Below are 16728 nucleotides of genomic sequence, written 5' to 3'. Positions count from 1 at the left end.
GTATGATTAAGTTAAAAAATTTTTCTTGCAGAGACATTCTTTTTCTCGAGAGGCATCGATGAGAGAACAAAAGCAGAACAGTGTGGCCCAAGAGGACATCGAATTGTGGTACGAAATTGGCTGCAGAGCTGCGAAACGTGTAGTGCTTAGTTCTCGGTGTAGTAGGATATTTTTCGTCGACTGATATTTGTTGTCAATTATTTAGTTAGGAATTTTCGAAACCAAAAATATGATTTTATTTTAGCTAGGTAATTAGCAAAGTAAGTTCTTAGTTTTAAGCAAAAAAAAATTTCAATTTCTCAAGAGACTTCAAGATCCAGCATCAAGAGACAACACTCCTTCCCTAGAGATTAGGGGTAAGTTAAAAAAGAACTTTGTACCATCCTTTATTATATCCTATATCCAGAAAAAGTTTCATTCAATTCTAAAAAAAAATTTCTTTTATCTTTATTTTTGTCTTTAAAAGTAAACTGAATTTAAATAAAAAGAAAGTAAGTATTTCAAAGAAAAAGGTAAACTTAAAAATTAATAAATTGAATTTTAAAAAAATAAGCTTTAAAAATTAATAAATTAAACATTAAAAAGTAATTTTTTTGAAAATATTAAGAGTCATAAATAAAATAGAAAAGTTTAATGTATTTGACAAACAGTCAAAACAAATGTCAGTTTACTGTTAAGATTTCGAATTTGATATGTAAAAAATTAAACTTTAAATTCGATTTACTAGAAGCTTAAAGAATATAATTATGAAAGTTTGTTTAAAATAAAATTTGAATAATTTCAAACAAAGTAAAAATAAGTAAATATTCTTACTAAATGGATCATTAAAAATAACGTTTAGAGAGATCTTTTTTAATGTAACTGAATATCTGGGTGTAGGTTCTAATTTAAACAGTAGTTAATACTTGTATACCATTTACTGCGACTTTAAAAATTATTTTTATTTTATTTATTTAATTGTAATTAAATTTTTTAGTAATTTAATTTTAATTAATTTTATTTTAATTTATTTAATTTAGTAATATTGAAAATAAATATTGAAAATATTATGTTAAACCATGATGCGATAGCAATGTGATTACCAAGAATTTAAAATCAGTTTAAAATTATTTTTAATGTCTAGAATATCGCAGTAATTGGTACAGTTTCTTTTTAATGCGAGTAAAAGACCTGTTTTCTGAATATTCTTTGAAACTATATCCTTTTATTTCTGAAATGCAATCACAGTTTTTAAAGTTTACTATCTCAGGTAACTTACGTGCAGGATTGTCAAAAATTCTCCACTCCACTCTTTAGTTTTTGTTAAAAAAATTTATTAATTTTGCTGTTTAGTAGCTTATTAAAATGTAAAAAATTAATGAACTTGGTGAAACCGTAATTGAAAGTAAAAATTTATGAACTTTATGTAAAACAGAATTGAAAGTAAAATTTTAGAAGTAAATTAAAATTTTTAAATTATACACCAATGCGGTACGAGTAAATTAGTTCAGAAAGACTACACTGCTGGAAGAAGAGCCTGCATCCGAGTTGTTGAATTAGGTTTAAATTCTTTTTCACGTAGTCTTTGAATAAAATAATTCATTCTCATTAAATCAGACTTTAAAGATAGGAATTAAAGAAGTAAATAAATAATCAAATTTTTTTATTTTTTTGATAATATACTTTAATAATTTATTTTTGTATCATATCATATAATATTACATGTTTTCATTCAACATAAAATGTAAATGTTCTCAAAGCTACCATTAAAAAAAATATATTTATGAATTCTTGCACATAAGTAACTTATTGTTGATAAGATCCTCTATGTCATGAATTATATCTTCAGTTTCTTTTTGCTTTTTCTTTTGGTCTCCTTTTTTTACATACGTTCCTGAAACAAAAATAGGTCTTTTACTCTCATGGTTTAATGCAATAGATTGTAGTTGGTAAATAGAGTAAAACTTATAATTAAAACTTTCTACTTCAATGATTCTAAAAAATGAGAAATATTGTTTCATTTGATTTATTTATAATTTCAAAATTTACTTTTTCTTTTTCAATTTAATGTAAAATATAAACTTTGGGCTTATATTTAACAATTTCAATTTATTTCAATTAATAAAACTTTAATTGAAACAAAAGTTAATCTAAATGTGAAACATTTCAAGTAGTCAAATTAAAAAATTTACAAATAATTAAATCTTAAAAATTTAATATTTTAAATTTTGAAAATAAATTGAAATATCCTTTTCTCAATTTTTAGAAACATTAAAAGCCATAGTAGATTATATATTTTTATTGACAAAAAAATTAGTGCGTACTTCCGTCGTGCCAAAAAAAAGATTTCCCGAAATTGCAAAAAAATAGTACTAAACCTTCTTGTAAGTTATATTTTACAAATTTTTTCAAATTTTTTAATTAAAATATTCTGTTCTTAAATTTTAGTAATTAATTTAAATAATTCCATTTTCATAATTAAATTTTTTATTCATTTCTTCCTTTAACTTTTTCCTTAATTTCTTTATTAATTTATTCGTTTTTTAATTGTGTTCAATTTTTAATTCACATTTCTAATGCAACTTAGGCGTATTATGGTCACTTTATCTACCTGTACCTTTATTCACCGCTCGCAGGTCAATAAAGTACCCATTATGACCTTAGGGTAATAATGGTATTGACCAGTGGATTATGGGAGAACTTAAAAAGCACCGGCACAGGTAGCATATAGTAACCATAATACGCCTTTCTTGAATAAAGTATATTTATTTATGATTTACTATTTTTTAAAACAAAGAAAAAAATTTGCAAAATTATATATACAAAGGTTTTTTTTGTTGGTACAATTCTTAAAAATAAAAAAACATTTGATTTTAGAAAAAACTTTTATTTTACTTGTTAAAAAAATACATTTTCCTGTAATTCTTCTTTCTTGTTAAATAAACGAAAAACAACTGTTGTCGAGCCAAAGGTAGCATCAGACTTGAACCATCTAGAAAATAGTCAAAGTTGAGTAATTAAGAGGTAGATAGAATTTTATGGTTAATGAATTGAATGGCACGCATAAGGTTTACGTACTTTTATTTTTGTTGAAAAAAATTAAGGATGAAGGAGAATTGAAAATGTCTTCCAGTAAGAAACTTCAATTCCTCTTCATTCCTCATATTTATTTCTAAATTTGAATCAGTTAGAAGGAACAACAGTCATAATTATACATCATTGTTGAAACTAATTGATTAATGCTGTATTATTATGGCTAAAATACTTCTGATTGATTTAAATAATCGAATTTTCCTCCAACACTTTCCAACCTTAATTCCTGAACCTCTCCTCCTTTTTTCTACACTTTCCGATTTTTCTATGCCCTCTCTTTCCTACTCTTTCAATGGAGAGTTAGTTCTCTGTTGGTGGGAGGAGAAGTAGGAAATGGAGAGGATAGAAAAGGAGGAAGTTGGCGACTTCTCTCTCTTCCTAGGGAGAAAAAGAAGTCGTTTCCCAAGTGGGAGAGTTTAACGACTTTCTCTTCCACTTGGGATAAATCTCCCCTACTTGGGAGAAACCAAAGTCGTCCTCGAGGAGAGAGTTTCCGACTTCGATCTCCTCGAGTAGGGAAGTTGAAATGACGGAGTCTTTTCAAGTCTTTTCACTTCTCAGTAGAAGTCGAAGTCAAGGAGAGAAGCACCACAACTTCTCTCCTTGAGAAAGAAAAAGAGGGGGGTGTACGTCAATTTTTTTTCCATCTCTAGAGCTCGGTATTCACAGTGACCTTCTTACCCGTTCGACTTCTTCTGGAATTGAGAAAGTCGCCATCCCCTTTCTGAGGACGACTTCCGACTTTTCTCTCTTCCTACTCAAGGAGAGTGAAGTCGACAACTTCTCTCCTTGAGGACGACTTCGTTTCCCAAGTGGGGAGAGAAAATCGTCACACTCTCCCCTGGGAAAGGTAAAGGGGAGGAGGAAATTCTCAAGTCCTTCACTAGGGAGTCTGTGAAGGACTGAGTTGGTGGAAAGACTTTCTTTCGGACAGAAAGGCTTGTTGCAAGTCTTTTCCACCAAAAGGAAGGGAGGTAGAACTGATGTCTGCTCTTCCATTGGTCAACAGAGACTAGCCGGTCCCCCAGGGAAAGAGACGACACTTCATCTTACTCCCAAAGAGAAACTTCTACTTCCAGAGAAGAAGTTTCCCTCTACTCCCTAGAGAGTAAGAGAAGCGCGTTTTCCCTAGGGGAGACTGAGTCCCTCCAAAGGAGAGGTGACATGAGCTCTACTAGGTAGATAGACAAGTCGGTACCCCAGGGAAAGAAGACGACACTTTGCCTTATTCGCCAGGAGTGAAGCAATTTCTACTAATTTACAAATTGACCCACTGTCTACAGAATTAAGTAAAGTGCGTTTTCCCTAGGGGAGACTTAAAAGACAGAAAGACAGAAAAAATAAGAAGACATAGAAAAAAGAAGATCGAAGAAAAAAGACAGTTGAGAGAAGCAGTTAACCCAGCCGTTCACCAAAAGAGACAGTGGACGACTGAGTTGGAAAAACTAGTCGGTCCTCCAGGGAAAGAAAACGATATTTTCATCTTATTCGACAGGAATAAGTCAATTCTACTACTGGTGGGAGAAACTGTCCTATTCTCTAGAGAATAAGCTAAATGCGTTTTCCCTAGAGGAGACTGAAGTGAAAATACAAAGAGAAAAAATTAAAGATGATCACTTCCTCTTATTTTTTAGGCGTAAAACAATTCCTGACACTGCTGGAAGAAATTGTCCTACTCCCCAGAAAATAAGTGAAGTGCGTTTTCATAAGAAAGTTAAATAGGAAATTTGATAAATAGAAAAGAGAAAAAAGAAGTCGTTCCTTCCAGGGAAAGACACGATCACTTCATCTTTTTCGCCAAGAGTAAAACAATTTCTACTACTGGTGGGAGAAATTGTCCTACTCCTCAGAGAATAAGCGGAAGTGCGTTTTCCCTACAAGAAACTGAGATGCAGATTAAACTGGTAAATATAGAGAAAAGTTATTTTTTTGGGAAGGGGCAAAAAGGAAAATTTTTTTTTCTAGGGAAAACCACACTTCATCTTATTCGCCACAAGTGAAGCTAGATCTGCTACTGGAGGGGGAAGTTCCCCTATTCCCACAGAATAAGTGAAGTGCATTTTCCCCAGAGGAGACAGAGATGGAAATAGCACAACAGATGGAAAAAACACAGAAAAATAGAAAGAAGAATTAAATCTGAATCGATAAAAATTTCACAGATTCCAATTCAGAGGACGATGTTTTTTTTGATAAATCAGTGAAATTTCACCAATTCTCACTTGAATTCCACTAAGAATCAATAGTTTTTACTGATTCTCAGTGAAATTCCACTCATTTATCATAGAAACCTCGTCCATTAAATTGAAATCTGGGAAGTTTTCACCGATTCAGATTTAGAGTGTGAGAATGGAATTTTGAAAACTAAAAAATGACTTTAAAGAATGAAGTATCAGAAAGAATATTGTGAGAATTATGTAGAAAATTATGTGAAGAAAGAATAAAGAAAGGAAAATAAAATATTTGTATTTGTTTTACTTACCCCTCTGCATTTCAGGTGATGGCCCTCCTCTTCAGATGGAAGAATGTTGCGTGAGTTGACGCCGTAACTGGAAAAAATAAATATTTCAAATTAATTTTCACGTAAATAAAATAAATATAATTTTTTATAAAAAATAGAGATCTAAATATTTTGCAGCTAAATTAAATAAACAGTATTATTTTTATTTACTACATGGAAAACAAAAACTTAACCTGGTAAAGCAATATTCTCTAAAATGTACAGTTTCGAATGGAAAAGTTTTAGAAATTCACTAAAAAGCAGTATAATTTGTAGCTGTTGCAGGTAAAGTTTTTTCTATGAAATCTACTATTAATTTAAAATATAAACATTAACGAAAATTTCTATAATATTTTAAAGAAAAAACAATTGTTGAAATATTTATTGGACTTACCCAGGATTTATAAAAGACGAATGGAAAATTAAAATAAAAATTTCTTTCTTCGAAAAAGTTTTGTATTGTGGGAAAATTATTGTTAAATTTTAAATAAATAATTTTGTGAAATAATACTTTATATTTAATTTAACTGCGACACTCTTGAAAACTACTCAGAAGAAACAATTCACGAAGGAAGGAAAAGAAGGGGGAAGGGCTCAATTTTAATTTGGTACTTTTATTGTCGATGAAGAAAGGATAGACAAGGGCATAAGGAAAATAATTTCAGAGTCATTACCTGTCTTGTTTACAAAAGAGATTAACTTTTCTTTCAAATCCTCAATATCATTGAAAGGTTGTTGACCAAACATTCAAATCAACGATTATCTAAAATTTTCAGAAATTTTCCATTCGTATTTTAAAGAACAAAAATTATATCTTCTTAATGAAAAATAAACAATTTTACATTCAACTCTTTAATTTTTTTTCTTTTAATTTTTAATATGACTTTTATTTTTAATTATTTTTCATTTTTCCTAACTTTATCTTTAAGTAATTCATAATTGGTAAAATTTTTACTTATGCTCTCTTTTTTATTTTATATACTAATTACTTTTATATTTTGAATTTTTGGAAAAATTTATATTTTTAAATTTTACATTTTTCTTTTTAATTTTTAAAAATTTTAAATTTTTACTTTTTTAGTTTGATTGCATACTATTTAATTTAACATTTTTTATTTATAACTCTTATCTTATTGTTAGTAATTTTTGAAGTTAACTTATGTACAGAAATAAAGATTTATCTGATTTAAATAACGGATTACTTGATTTAAATGCAGTATTAAAATTTAATTATTTTTGAATTATTGGCTAAAATAATTATTGGTACAAATTTATTTGATTGAAATAAAAATTATTTAAATCAAGTAAATATTTTTTTGAGAATAGACAAGTAATCGGGTATTTGAATTAATTAAATTTATGTTTCAGTGTATAATAAATTAGAATTCTTACAAACTTATATATTTTACATTTTTATTTCTAATTCTAACTTTTTTTTTAATATATATGGTTTTTTTAATCAAATAATTTTTATTTATTTTGCAATAAATTTTAATTTCAATTTGCAATGAATTTTATTAAGTTACTCGAAATTTAAATATTAGGTTACTTTGAAAAAGATTTCGATTTAGAAATTAAGAAAAAAAAATAAAAAATGAAATAAAATATATATTAAAAAATAAAATTAAGATAAAATTTTTTTTCACTAAAAAATGTTCTTTTAATGAAAAACATTTTCTATTTGCATTTTTTATTTAAATTAAATTTATTTTTAAAGTAAAAAATAAAGTTAGAATTTTTTCCAAACAAATAAAACTTTTTCTAGGTGTAGGAAGTAATAAGAGAAAGTAAAATAATGTTATTTCTTTGACTTACCCCTTTATGATGAGTTGATGCTGGATGTTGAAGTCTCTTCTGTTAACATTATTTTTACCTAAAAACTACTAACATTGCTAATTACCTAGCTAATATAATTCATTTTTTTGGTTTTAAAATCCCTAGCTAAATAACAAATATTTCTAGCACTCGGTGAAAAATTACCTAATACAATGAGAGCTAAATATTACATTTTCCACAGATTTTCCACTGATTTTAAACCACGATGGGGTGTCTTCTTGCGTCCTGTTCGTTCACTCGTCATTAATATTTGAGAAAAAAAAATATATCTCTGCAAAAAAAAATTTTAGTTCATTGGAAATACATAAACTGTTAAAATAAATTCCTACTTCCATACTTTTACAATGAAAAATATGAAAAATAAATTCTTTATATAAAAAATTGTTTAAATATCTCTTACAAAGAGATAAATCATAACAAACAATTAAAAACTTTTAGTTAAAAGAATTTGATTAAAAGTTTAAATAAATTAAAATTTTGAAAAATGTAATTTAAAAGAAATAATTGTTTAGCTTTGAATTTTCTATTTGTTATAAATAATTTTTTTATTACACTAACTGATATTAATTGATCATTAATAATTGATATCAAATAAAAAATTACGTTATCCCTCTTTTTAATAAATAAATCATTAATTATTAAAATAATTCAAAAAAAAGATTATTTAAAAAAATAATATAATAAAATAATTTACTATATTTAATGAAAATAATTAAAATTAAAAGTTTGTTATATTTTATGGTACTTACTCATTCTTTATGAAGTTCTACAGGAAAATTTATTAAAACTCCAGTATCTTCGAAAATTAGTTGTTCTCTGGAAAATTCTTCGGAATCTATAGAATTGATAATAATAGTTACTTATTAGACGCACTTATAATTTGCCTAAATTATTTAAAATATTTATAAATTATTTAAAATACTTAAAAAAATTAAATTATTATCAACTACTTCCATCACTGAAGTAAATCAATAAAAAAAAATGGAAAACTCACTCAGGTAGAAGGATAAAATTATCCACGAAGGAAGAAGGAGAGAGGGAAAGGGCACAAATTTCCTTTTGTACTCTTTACTGTCGTTAAAGGAAAACGAGATAAGGACAGAAGATAAAACAAATTTAAACAATAATTATAGCTTTGAAAAATGTACAGCAGTTGACATTAATATCTAGAAAATTATAATTTTTTAAAAAAAAGTCTAATTTAAAGGGAATCTAGGAGAATTGAAAACGTCAACAATTTTTTTTCAATTTCAGTAAATATTTCTGAACATGAAAAAAAAAATTTAAACAATAATTATTGCTTTGAATAATGTACAGCAGTTGACATTAATATCCAAAATATTTTAATTTTTTATAAGTCTAATTTAAAGGGATTCTAGGAAGGTTGAAAACGTCAACAATTTTTTCCAAGCTGAGTAAATTTTCCTGATTATGCAAAAAAATATACACAATAATTATTACTTTGAATAATGTACAGCAGTTGACATTAATATCCAAAAAATTATAATTTTTAAAAAAAAGTAATTAAAAGGAGTTCTAGGACGGTTGAGTTACGTCAACAATTTTTTTTCAAACTAAGTAAATATTCCTGATTATGAAAAAAAATGTAAACAATAATTATTGCTTTGAATAATTTACAGCGATTGACATTAATATCTAAAAAATTATAATTTTTTAAAAAATTTTATTTAAAAGGAAATCTAGGAGGGTTGAAAACGTCAACAATTTTTTTTCAAGCTCAGTAAATTTTCCTGTTTACGAAAAAATATATAAACAATAATTATTGTTCTAAATAATGTACAGTAGTTAACATAAATTACTAAAAAATTGTAATTTTTTAAAAAAGTCTAATTTAAAGGGAATCTATGAGGACAACGTCAACAATTTTTTTTCAATCTCAGTAAAAGTTTCTGACCATGAAAAAAAATTTAATAATTGTTGCTTTGAATAATGTACAGCAGTTGACATTAATGTCCAAAAAATTCTTACATTTAATTTATTTCAATTGCACAAAGTTCTTTTTAAGTTTGTAAATATCTTAGTAATGTTCTCAATATCAAATTATTGCAATTTTTAGCAAATTAATAGGAAATATATTAGCCACTGTAATACCTTAAAATTAAAACTAAATAAATATTACCAATTCTAAAACTTACAGAGAATACCATCCTTTGGAAGAGAATCTGGTGTTTGTCATACGTCCTTCTTGTTCTGTTTATGCAACTTCGTCTTTGTTCTATGCCCTTTTCTTATATCTTGAAGGACTGCTGTTTGATGCGACTGCGCAAGGAAATGTTGAATACCTTAAACATTAAGCAATATTGTTAAAATTAGTTCCAATGTCAAATGCATTTTGCTATTAAACATTTTTTAGATAAAATAATTATTTTGAAATTGTGGTTTTTAATAAATCTAAATTAAAGAAAAGTTTTTATGAAAATAAGTGATTTTAATTAATTAGCATTAATTACTTTCAGTAATGTACAGCAGTTGACATTAATTACTAAAAAATTTAGAAGTTTATAAAAAAGTCTCATTTAAAGGAAATCTAGGTAGTTTCTAAACGTCAACCATTTTTTTTTCAAACTCAGTAAATGTTCCTGATTATGAAAAAAAATATAAACAATAATTATTGCTTTCAATAATGTACACCAGTTGGTATTAATATCTAAAAAATTTTAATTTTTTAATAAAGTCTAATTTAAAGGAAATCTAGGAGGGTTGAAAACGTCAACAATTTTTTTTAAACTCAGTGAATATTTCGAACCATGAAAAAAAATATAAACAATAATTATTGCTTTCAGTAACGTACAGCAGTTGACATTAATATCTATAAAATTAAAATTTTTTAAAAAAAAGTCTAATTTAAAAGGATTCTAGGAAGGTTGAAAACGTCAATAATTTTTTTTCAAACTCAATAAATGTTTCTGATTATAAAAAAAGATATAAACAATAATTATTGCTTTCAGTAATGTACAGCAGTTGACATTAATATCTAAACAATTTGAATTTTTTAAAAAAGTCTAATTTTAAGGAAATCTAGGAGTGTTGAAAAAGACAACAATTTTTTTATAAACTCAGTAAATATTCCTGAGTCAGAAAAAAATATAAAAAATAATTATGGCTTCCAATAATGTACAGCAGTTGACATTAATATCTAAATAATTGGAATTTTATAAAAAAGACTAGTTTAAATTAAATCTAGGAGGGATCTAATGGTCAGCAATATTTTTTGCAAACTCAGTGCATTCACTGAGTTTGCAAAAAAATTGTTTCTAAGTAGGAAAAAATATAAACTATAAGTATAACTTGTAATAATGTACAGCAGTTAAAGGCTTAAAATTCCAAATAATTTTTTTAAACTGTGTTTCGTTGTGAACTTTTAGAAAAATTTCTTCAGAATTTACTCTTATTTCAGATAATAACAAAAAGGAGACAAATTTATAATTTCCCCAAAATCAATTTTGACCGTGTAGGCAATTTAGATAACAAAATGAAGTTTGATGGTCGATATCGTTGTGCAGTGCAAGTATTTCATGTCGGTAAATATGTATGAGTGTTGCAGCATGTATTATCCAGAAGAGCGTCTCGTGTGGTATTCCTATCGTGAGTTTCATGCAGAGCAGAAGTGATTGCCATGAATTCGTAAGGTGGCAACGAGATCGAAGAGTCTGTTCGTGGTTGTAAATTTTGTAATAGTTGCTATATACCAAATGACAGATTCACGTCAACTGTCCAATTAAATGTTCGTCATATATATAGAGACAAAGATTGCATCAAAATTTCTCTAAGGGGGAGGGGGGAGTTTCAACTATTGTTTAAGCGACACTCCCCGTCTAGACTCTCGAGACATTTTCTCCAAGATTCACAATTTTCAAGAATCACTTCTTTACTCTCTATTGTTTCCCATTTCTCCGCTTCGTTGAGATCACTTCGTTTTACAAGATCCAGGTGAAAATTAACCATCATCATTTTCGTATTGTTAAAAGCTATTGTTGAGTATTTTTTAAAAAGGCAATCTTTCGACAGTGAATGTAAGAAAATATTAATTCTAATCAAGAATAAGAGGCATTGACATTTGCTTATTCAAATCAAATTTCTAGACACTCTGATTTCCATTTCTTAAGGCACTTTTCCTATGTGACGGTTTGGAAAAATCGATTTTTTTTTGCATATTTCGAAAGTACAATATCTTAGAAATATCGTGTAAAAGTTTTAGACAGATATTTGAAAAATTAACAAAGTTACAGCGCTTAGAATTAAACAGTGCACGGGCGCGAGCTACAGCTACCAAAACTTTTAACGCGTTTTTCTCAAAACCACTTTTTTCTAACTGGTGACAAGGATTACTCAAAATCTATTTAACCGATTGGTCTGCAATTTTGAGGCATTATTCTACACATGAGTGGCTATCTTGTGAACCTCGGTCATGATTTTATATAAACATTTTCCTACTTTTTTTAAACAATTACTTACGAAAAAAATATCGATTTTAAAAATTTTTCTTTTTAGTCCGCCATTTTGTTATTTATTAAGATTGGATTTCGAATCCAATGTTAGGTTTCTAAATTTCAAAATGTCGGATCCAATATGGCGGATAATTTTTTAAAAATCGATGAAATTCATCTTAAATTCGTTACTCGGGGGTTTGTGGGGTCGCTGATTACGAATCTGATGTCAGATTTCAAAAATTAAAAATGGCGGATCCAATAAGTGCGAATTCGATGGATTTTAAAAACTCGTTCACCATTATGAATCCATCCTTTTCAATTTTCGAAATCCGACATCAGATTCGTAATCAGCGACCCCGAAAACCCCCGAGTAACGAATTGAAGACGAATTTAATTGATTTTTAAAAAATTGTCCGCCATATTGGATCCGACATTTTGAAATTTAGAAAACTAACATTGGATTCGAAATCTACGATTTCAGAAATCCTTGATTAGTGATTTTAGTAACTTTAGAGCTTAACTAAATTTTATTACTTCAATTTTTGCTGCAAATGTTTAAGGGATATTAAAAATGAAGAATGTAGTTTCGTTCACTAAATTTAGTGTAGAATTGTCATTTTTAATCCAATCGAGGTCCACAAGGGCTCAAAATTTGTGTAATGATATAGTCTATCAATAAAAAAATTAAAACCTAAACATTCTTTCCTGTTTGATGTAGAAAAAAATAGCAGAAGTTACTCAAATGTCTAAAAATCATCAAATTTGGCATGAAATTTCATCTTTAATCGACTGTAACTCTCTCAATTCTCGTTGAATTTTATTTTGTGACCTATGGATCGAAAGGTAATTTAATAACCTTTCCAATGATACCTCATTTATTATATTTTGACAAGCTAATTTTCTTGCAGGTAAGTTTAAGTGGCGTCGCACCTCGAAAATGCAAAATTTCAAGCTACAGAAAAACTGCACGAGGGAAAAAAATTAAAACTATGATTTTCTTACTCAAAAAACACCTACTATTGGAAAAAAAATGTTTTGTTGGATTGATAATTTCACTGTAAACCAGTGTAGTTAAAAATAACACCAAAGTAGATTATTTTAATCCTTTCTGGTGTTAATTTAATCCTAGAGGGATTAAACTGTTGCAGATTATTTTAATCCATTCCAGTGTTATTTTAATCCATTCTAGTGTTATTTTAACACCTCACGTTTTACTGTGATATCAAAAAATAGAAAGAGGTCTTCCTTATAAAAAAACGAAAAAAATACTTTTTATTAAAATTGTTTTTGAATAAATACAAAAGTTCCAGCAACAAAACACTTTGGGGTACTTTATTACCCTCAGTTAAGGACTAAAGTAGAAGACAGATTACGGAGTCTAGGGTTAATAATTTTTAACAATAAAACCAGTTTTTACGCTATTGGCTAAATTTATTTTCCCTCTAAAGTAATTTAAGAACAATACCAATAGTTAATTGAATTTCGACACCTTTTATAGAAGTTAAAATTTGACTTCTATATCACTCTTCAGAAAATTATATCGATAAAGAGACAATTTTAATCTCTCACCAACATTTACATTTTGACGAAATCAAAATAAAGCATAACTCAATTACTGTAAATAATAAATTATTCGTATAAAATTAACTCAGTGGGTTAAAATTGCTCATCGAAAATTCAATAAAATAATTACAGAACGTTTGTAATTAAACCATTACTCAACAGTTTATTAATAACAAATTCTCGATCATCTCAGAAATAATTTATGACTTTTAATAAAAGAAAATTTTATTTTTCAACAAATAGAACATTTTTTTCATTATAGAAGAAAATTTTTTCTCTCTGCATTTTTTGCGAGACGGAAAAATGAAAAGAACAAAAAAATTTTAATTTATTGAATATTTTCTTATATACAGTATAATTATAAATATGGAAATAATTTCAGTGGTTTTCTTTATGTAATTTAGAAGGGGGGAGGGGGGTGGAAAAAAAATTCCTTTCCTAGAGACTGGTCGTCATTTAAACGATTATAGCGAGAGTCTTTTGCTGTTATTATAGTAGCAGGTGCAAATGGCGCTGGTTCGCTGTTACTTTCAAATTAAGTGGATTAATGAAGGTTCTGCACGCGGGACCAGCGAAATTCTCGTCATGTATTTCTCAATAATAGAGCCCCAGGGTATAATACGATCTTTTGTCCTCAGACGGTGCTTACAATTTAAAATATATACTGGAAGAGAAAATTTCGACTTCGCTATATTGAATGTTACTATACGTACTATTTTACTACCATAAAAAAAAGAAATTTTTTTTATTACCATGTTGAAAAAAATTCGCACGTTCAAAATTAAAAAATGGAGAATTAGAAATTCGAAACTATAAGTTAGAAATTAAAAATTAACAATTAAAATTTAAAAATCGAAACTTTAATACAAACGAGTATTTCAATATTTAAATTTGCAAGAGTTAAGGGTGAGTGAAGGCGAATTTTTTTTTAGAGTAATCACTAAATTCCATTGGAGTAAATAATTACAAGATTAAATGAAATAGTCCCTTATTTAAAATTCTCTTTTTCCATTTGAAAATAGTTTTTTTCTTGATCTCGTTATTTGAGTCTCCCTCTTGTTGATAGGTAAGTTGGGGGTTATGTAAAAGGCAAGAGACAGAAACATCTTTTGCTGTGCATAGCAAAAGTCGAGTTTCAAGACGAAATAGTTTTTAACACTAAGAACGTCACACGGAGAGAGTGAGAGAGACGATACGACGAGTTCGCGCTTCGTGACGCGAACGATCGATTTTCGACCGAACGTGACTAAACCTTTTTAGGCTGAGGGAATGAGAGACGACGGAGTCTTAACACCCTCAGGTCTCCCTTCCACCTCCTCCTACCTCCTTCACCCGTACTCACTATTCCCTTGAAAAGAGGGGTGCAGGTGTGGAAATTCCATTTCCTTTAGCTCTACGCACGCCGCACCCTAAAAAAAAATTTTTTTCTTTTTTTTTTTTTTTTTGGCTCCCTCGTCATTGGTGTATATGCGACCAACACTGAAATGAAATGGCAGAATTCTTCGACGCGGAACTTTCTTAAAGTGAAGAAACTCAATCGAAAGAAGTTTCACGCGATCACGTGGATCTCTATATGCGCGACACGAGATAAAACGTCATTACTTCTATAGTAGAGTATTTTTTTGGTATTGAAACAAATGAGAATGAGGAAAATTTGTTTTTTATCGGTTCTCTAAATTTTCCGCGAAAAAAAGGTTCATGTGAAATTTAATTTATTTGGATTCGATTAATTTTTTTAACCCTCTGATATTTGTTATCGTCAGAAATAGTCAAATTTGAAACTTTGGGTACGATTTACTTAGTTCACTTTCGCTTTAGTCTCACATTACTCTCAATTCACTTTCACGTCACTCTTAGTTCACCTTCGCCTACTTTCACTTTATTTTCAATTCACATTCACTTCGTCTTCGCTTCACTTTCACTTCATTCTCAATTCACTTAACACTTAGTTCACCTTCGCCTCACTTTCACTTTATTTTCAATTCACTTTCACATCACCTTCACTTCATTCTTAATTTACTTTCACTTCACTTATTTACCCTTCGTTTCATTTTCACTGTCACAGCTTCATTATCAATTCACTTTCACTTCACACTCAGTTCATCTTCGCCTCACTTTCACATCACCTTCACTTCATTCTCAATTCACTTTCACTTTAGTCTCAGTTCACCTTCGCCTCACTTTCACATCACCTTCACTTCATTCTTAATTCACTTTCACTTCACTCTTAATTCACTTTCACTTCACTCTTACTTTACTTTCACTTCACTTATTTTACATTCGTTTCATTTTCACTGTCACTTCACTCTTACTTTACTCTTACTTTACTCTCACTTCACTTTCACTTCAGTTATTTTACGTTTGCTTTACTTTCACTTTATTTTCAATTTTAATACACTTTCAATTCACCTTCACTTCATTCTCAATTCACTTTCACTTTATTTTCAATTCACTTTCACTTTACCTTCACTGCATTTTCAATTCACTTTCACTTTATTTTTAATACACTTTCACTTCACTTATTTTACCTTCGTTTCACTTTCACTGTCAATTCACTTTTACTTTACTCTCACTTCACTTATTTTACGTTTGCTTCACTTTTACTTCATTTTCATTTTACATGAAAGTGAACTGAGAGTGAAGTAACTGTGGAAATAAACCTCATTTTTACCTTTACTTCACTTTGTTCGAGAGTGAATTGAGAGTAAAGTAACAGTAAGAGTGAAGTTCACTTTCACTTCACTCTAAATACACTTTAAATTTACTCGAAAGTGAAGCAAAGGCAAAATAAATGTGAAGTGCAAGTCAATTAAGACTTAACTCTCACTTCACCTTTGCTTTACTATCACTTCAGTTTCACTTCATTTCTAATTCACTTTCACTTGACATTTATTTACCCTTGTTTCACTTTCGAGTAAATTCAAGTAAATTCAAGAGTGAAGTGAAATTGAACTTCGCTCTCACTGTTACTTCACTCTCAATTTACTCTCGAATAAAGTGAAATAGATTTAAAAGTGAAGTAAAGGTTAAGTAAGAGTGAAGAAAGTAAAAGTGAATTGAGAATAAACCGAAAGTAAAATAAGAGTGAAGTGAAAGTGAAGTTCATTCTCACAATCACTTCACTCTCAGTTCACTTTCATGTAAAGTGAAAATGAAGTAAAAATGAAGCAAATGTAGGATAAATAAAAGGGAAATGTATTGAGAGTGAAGTGAGAGTAAAGTAAGTGTGGATCAAAAGAAAAGTACTCTCTAAATTTGAATTATTAAAAATGTTTACTAATTTGAATTAATGACTGACTTTTTTCTTTT

General features: G+C 28.3%; 1 long non-coding RNA gene across 1 annotated transcript in view; it reads right to left on the bottom strand.

Moving 5' to 3' along the window:
- Positions 1 to 1449: 1449 nt before the first annotated feature.
- LOC122506433 overlaps positions 1450 to 16728 on the bottom strand; it is a 229749-nt gene continuing 214470 nt past the window's right edge. Inside the window, exons 5-10 of the long non-coding RNA XR_006302004.1 lie at positions 9562 to 9708; positions 8155 to 8240; positions 7385 to 7676; positions 5552 to 5618; positions 2875 to 2971; positions 1450 to 1873 (exon numbers count right to left, since the gene is read on the bottom strand). This is a non-coding gene — a long non-coding RNA (uncharacterized LOC122506433). The remainder of the gene's footprint in view (positions 1874 to 2874; positions 2972 to 5551; positions 5619 to 7384; positions 7677 to 8154; positions 8241 to 9561; positions 9709 to 16728) is intronic.

Source organism: Leptopilina heterotoma, unplaced genomic scaffold (assembly GCF_015476425.1).
Source record: "Leptopilina heterotoma isolate Lh14 unplaced genomic scaffold, ASM1547642v1 Lhet_114, whole genome shotgun sequence".
NCBI classification, from domain to species: Eukaryota; Metazoa; Arthropoda; class Insecta; order Hymenoptera; family Figitidae; genus Leptopilina; species Leptopilina heterotoma.
Note: the sequence above shows the minus strand (reverse complement) of the source record. Positions and strands in the feature narration are given on the sequence as shown.